Raw genomic sequence first — 6,061 nt, 5'->3', positions numbered from 1 at the left:
TTTCACGTGGGGGTTGTTTCGCTGGGAAGCCTATCTGTGATCGCGTGCATTTGCTGAAGCTCGCGAAAGCATGCAATCGCTCGCTTATGCGCGCTGTTTTTTTAGATTTCACTTTCAAAGCACACAAGGCATGTTTCCAATATTCGGAATAGAAGGAGGTTACTATATTGGTCGCCTTGCGCCTCTTCCCGTGTGGACAGTCACCGCATCAACTGATTATAATGAGTTCTCTTGGTGTAGACATGGCTTTAGATACGGATTAATCACACGTCTTAGGCTGGAAATATCCAGAATTAGGTCAAACAAGAGGTGCCCATGGGAACGGAGCTAGTGAAACACACACCACATGCATTGAACATACAAGCATCATGCTCATCCAAACAGCGCCCGTCGTGTGCCCTCAGTTTTTTGAGCTAACTGCATTTTTTTAATGTAACCAAAAACCAATCAGAAACATTCAGCATCAGAAACAAACCTGTAAACTGATGTCTAGGGACATTTAAAAAAAAAATTTTATAATTCCAATCGATAAACTAAGTTAAAATAATAAAGGGCTGTTACTAGTAAAAATCCAAACAGTGTCAACAAAAGTCATCAGAGACATCATTACTGAATGCATTTACACTGCAATAAGCCTACAAATGCATAAAATGTTATGAAATTAATGTTTTAAAGTTTGAAGGCAGAAATATGTCAATATGTCAATCTATTAAATGATACGTTTAATGTGAAACTAAAACAGACACTAGGTGGCGCCAAGTCACTGTTTTAACGAGTGAGTTCAATCCATTCAACTGATTCCTTCAAATAGGTTTCGCTGATCACGAAAACACCACTACTGCCGCGGTTCAGCTGTGGATTTGTTTCTGTGATCATTATATGTAGGCCTAAGGTCACGTGTTATTTAAAGAAATAAAACATATTTTCATGATAAAATGCTCAAAAGATGGCAGGTAGGGTAGGGGACATGTTCTGCGAACACGACTTCTTATGTTGAGAGAACAACATTTATTTCTCGTGGCCATGAGTTTAATGCACGAACCATAGCAACCTTGTATATTCAGACATTGATATTATGAATAAATTAATAAAATGTTTTGAATTTAATAAAGCCCAGAATTATTATATTAACCCATACTGCACATACCATGCAGACCAATATGTAGCCTAATAGGCTATTCTTCCTTTCTTTATTATGAGTTGTAGTACTGTTAGTATTATCATCAGCGACATTATCATCATTATCATAGCCTATATCCAAAATAAAATTAAATAGGCTAGCCTATATGAAATAGGCATGTGGAATTTAGGTCTAATGACGCATTGTGATCCTGATTTAAAGTTTAAAGCAATATATGTGCGCACATTTTCTTTTTATGAAAAGAACATGCATAAATGAGAAAATAATGCGGGAAGAGCTAGTTTTTAAATGCAATAGGCTAAGCCACAAAAAAGATCTCAATGTGTTACTGGCGTTGACTGACTCACCTGCGTGCATGGAAAGCTAATTATGCAACACTGAATTATTTAAAAATATATCTGTCTTGTCGAGTATTCGCTTAAATGGGTATGTCTTAAGTGAAAGCAAACAACTGTGTTAAATTTTGATGTGTAACATTAGATCTGTTATTTGGATATTAATATAGTACTGCTGCTCTCTGTGTCATGTTAATAAAGAAAAGGGGGAAATCACTGCTCTTGACCACTGTAAAACGACAGTAAGAATTTTAATTCGATTAAACCAGGGGTGGCCAAAGTCGGTCCTGGAGAGCCACAGTAATCAGCTCCATCCCTAATCAAACACACTTGAACAAGCCAATCAAGATCTAGGGTTAAATTTATTCCTTTTGTATGTAGCCTATGAATTTATCCTGGGTTTTATTTTTTCGTTCAAAAAAGCACAGGTGCGTGAATAACCTACGTGAATAGATTTAAAAGACTTTGGGATGAGATTAATATTTTAGCTTAAATAGCCGATTCTTTTACATTTTGTTTTGAATTTAAGTGCAGAAATTAGACTATATATTATAGGCTATATATTATTATTATTAACATATAACCTAATCACTAGGCTATCAAAAAAAAAAGTATAGCCTAGGCCTAGCCTGTTAAATTCTTGTACAGAGAACCCGTAAAATTCCCGTAATTTAATTAAAGAAAGAAAGAAAGAAATTATCACTAAATTGATTTAAAAACCTGGATGGATGGGAAAGATAGTAATGTTTTTTTTTCTAGGCATGTTACATGTCTTATTTTTAAATGTATTGATTATAACAAGGTTCATAAATGTTGTCTGTGGACTGTAGCCTATATATCTGCAACATATCACGCACTAATACAGGTAGGTTAATATAATAATTCTTAATTCTGCGCTTTACTAAATCCAAAACATTTGATTAATTTATTCATAATATCAATGTCTGAATATACAAGGTTGCTATGGTCACGCAGGTTCGTGCATTAAACGCATGGCCACGATAAATAAATGTTGTTCTCTCAACATAAGAAGTCGTGTTAGCCGAACATGTCCCCTACCCTACCTGCCATCTTTTTGAGCATTTTATCATGAAAATATGTTTTATTTCTTTAAATAACACGTGACCTTAGGCCTACATATAATGATCACAGAAACAAATCCACAGCTGAACCGGCAGTAGTGGTGTTTTCGTGATCAGCGAAACCTATTTGAAGGAATCAGTTGAATGGATTGAACTCACTCGTTAAAACAGTGACTTGGCGCCACCTAGTGTCTGTTTTAGTTTCACATTAAACGTATCATTTAATAGATTGACATATTTCTGCCTTCAAACTTTAAAACATTAATTTCATAACATTTTATGCATTTGTAGGCTTATTGCAGTGTAAATGCATTCAGTAATGATGTCTCTGATGACTTTTGTTGACACTGATTGGATTTTTACTAGTAACAGCCCTTTATTATTTTAACTGAGTTTATCGATTGGAATTATATATATATATATATATATTTTTTTTTAAATGCCCCTGGACATTAGTTTACAGGTTTGTTTCTGATGCTGAATGTTTCTGATTGGTTTTTGGTTACATTAAAAAAATGCAGTTAGCTCAAAAAACTGAGGGCACACGACGGGCGCTGTTTGGATGAGCATGATGCTTGTATGTTCAATGCATGTGGTGTGTGTTTCACTAGCTCCGTTCCCATGGGCACCTCTTGTTTGACCTAATTCTGGATATTTCCAGCCTAAGACGTGTGATTAATCCGTATCTAAAGCCATGTCTACACCAAGAGAACTCATTATAATCAGTTGATGCGGTGACTGTCCACACGGGAAGAGGCGCAAGGCGACCAATATAGTAACCTCCTTCTATTCCGAATATTGGAAACATGCCTTGTGTGCTTTGAAAGTGAAATCTAAAAAAACAGCGCGCATAAGCGAGCGATTGCATGCTTTCGCGAGCTTCAGCAAATGCACGCGATCACAGATAGGCTTCCCAGCCGAAACAACCCCCCACGTGAAACTGAAATAATAACGGTGATATAAGATTTTGGTCATATCGCCCATCTAAGTCATTCATCCCACATTATCAACAGGCGCGTCATGTAGGCTACACTTCTTGTACTTCGTTTGGGCACCACAAGGTGTCCCTGTGGCCTCAAGCTCACCCCTCGACTACTCTGGCTCGATTGCTTTTCCTGACGTAAAACACGCTCTCCTCATTACCCTACGGACAAAGAAATGTATAAATAAATAAATGTGGAAATATATAAATGTGGAAATAAAGAAATAAATACGTAAATAAATACATAAATGTGAAAGTAAATAAAAGTGGAAATAAATAAAAGTATAAATAAATAAATGAATAAATAAATGTGGAAAAAAATGAATAAATACATAAATAAGGAAATAAAATTATAAATAATCATTTATTTTTGCTTTTTTACTTTTCTTTGTACATTTATTTATATATTTATTTATTTATTTTTGCTTTTTTACATTTCTTTGTACATTTCTTTATTTCTAAATATGGCCGGATTGGCATTCCATAGACAAGCTCATGATTGAATTAGTTCACAGTTATGAACTCTGTTTTATGTCAGTTCAATATGTATCCCACTCCAAATGACCTACTGGTAAAATATCACTAGTACCTCACACAAATGTATGACTGTACATCATGTGTCAGATATAAAACTTTAAATAGCTTATTAATTTATGTGTGAGTAATTACTGAGGGGTTAGCGTGTTTTTCACTGTAAAATAATGGTCCAGATCACTAGTAGTTCCTTAGTAGCACTTTAGCTTTGAAGTGAAAAATACATCAACCCCTCACTAATTACTCAAGCGTTACTATTAGTAACTATTAGTGATCTGAACCATTATTTGAATCAATAAAACTGTATTTATGTGAGATTTGATGACTTTGTGTGCATGTGAATGCTAGAAAAAGGATTTTGACAAAACTAAGTCTGTGTGTTTCTATTGTTTAATCTGACACAAAGACAACGAGGAACCATCATAAAACCCAAATCCAGCACAGAGGGGTTCAGTGAATGTGGTGTAGAATGTGTATAAGTGTGTGAGTGTGTGTGTGTCAGAGACGCTGTAGAAGGACAGAGAGCCGGTCAACACGTCCACATACACTCCTGCTCTATTAGAGGATGGATGGACAACAGGTATATCAGTGCTGTTATTATTGTGATAGACAGTGAATCTGTTATTAAAGCAGTACAGACTCCAGGATTTGTCATTGTATCCAAATATACAGTCATTTCTCTCTCCTTTCCTGCTGATTCCTTTATATGACACTGATATTTTAACACGTCCACTCCATTCAGTCTCCCAGTAACAGCGTCCAGTCAGACTCTCAACACACAGAACCTGACGATCAACATCAAATCTCTCTGGATGATCAGGATACAGCTGACTATCTTTCACTCGTGTGATCTTCCTGTTTTCATCAGACAGAATGAGTCGAGTGTTTGCTGTGTTTGGATCCAGTGTGAGATCACAGGCATCTGAACACAAGAAGAGAGAAACATCAAGAACAACACAACAGCAGTTACTAGACAAGAGAGAGTGTGTGTGTGTGTGTGTGTGTGTGTGTGCGCGCATTTTTGTGAAAAGTCAGGACATAGATGTGTATACCCAACTAACAGGGAACGTTCCCAGAACATTCACTAACGTTCTTTAAAAGTTGTGTTAATGTTAGTACAAAACGTTATTAAAATAATTTTTTTGGAATGTTCTTATAACGTTAACGTTCTTGTAACGTTGATAGAAAACGTTCTTAGAACAACGTTCTTGGAACGTCTTTAGGACGTGATTTGTACTTAATGAGCGTTATTATAACGTTGATAGAAAACGTTCTTAGAACAATGTTCTTGGAACGTCTTTAGGACGTGACTTGTACTTCATGAACGTTCTCATAATGTTGATAGAAAAGCGTTCTTAAATCAACGTTCTTGGAACGTCTTTAGGGCGTGATTTGTACTTAATGAACGTTCTCATAATGTTGATAGAAAACGTTCTTAAATCAACGTTCTTGGAACGTCTTTAGGGGCGTGATTTGTACTTAATGAACGTTCTCATAATGTTGATAGAAAACGTTCTTAAATCAACGTTCTTGGAACGTCTTTAGGGCGTGACTTGTACTTCATGAACGTTCTCATAATGTTGAGAGAAAAGCGTTCTTAAATTAACGTTCTTGGAGCGTCTTTAGACGTGATTTGTACTTAATGAACGTTCTCATAATGTTGATAGAAAACATTCTCAAATTAACGTTCTTGGAACGTCTTTAGACGTGACTTGTACTTCATGAACGTTCTCATAATGTTGATAGAAAAGCGTTCTTAAATCAACGTTCTTGGAACGTCTTTAGACGTGATTTGTACTTAATGAACGTTCTCATAATGTTGATAGAAAACGTTCTTAAATCAACGTTCTTGGAACGTCTTTAGGGCGTGACTTGTACTTCATGAACGTTCTCATAATGTTGAGAGAAAAGCGTTCTTAAATTAACGTTCTTGGGCGTCTTTAGGGCGTGATTTGTACTTAATGAACGTTCTCATAATGTTGATAGA

The 6,061-nt window shown here is 35.8% G+C and overlaps 1 pseudogene; it reads right to left on the bottom strand.

Annotated features, from left to right (window-relative positions):
• Positions 1 to 3,918: 3,918 nt before the first annotated feature.
• Positions 3,919 to 6,061, bottom strand: part of LOC131541904 (NLR family CARD domain-containing protein 3-like) — a 31,150-nt pseudogene continuing 29,007 nt past the window's right edge.

The sequence above is a fragment of the Onychostoma macrolepis genome, chromosome 01, assembly GCF_012432095.1.
Source record: "Onychostoma macrolepis isolate SWU-2019 chromosome 01, ASM1243209v1, whole genome shotgun sequence".
Lineage (NCBI taxonomy): Eukaryota > Metazoa > Chordata > Actinopteri > Cypriniformes > Cyprinidae > Onychostoma > Onychostoma macrolepis.
This window is presented reverse-complemented; position numbering and strand designations above follow the sequence as displayed.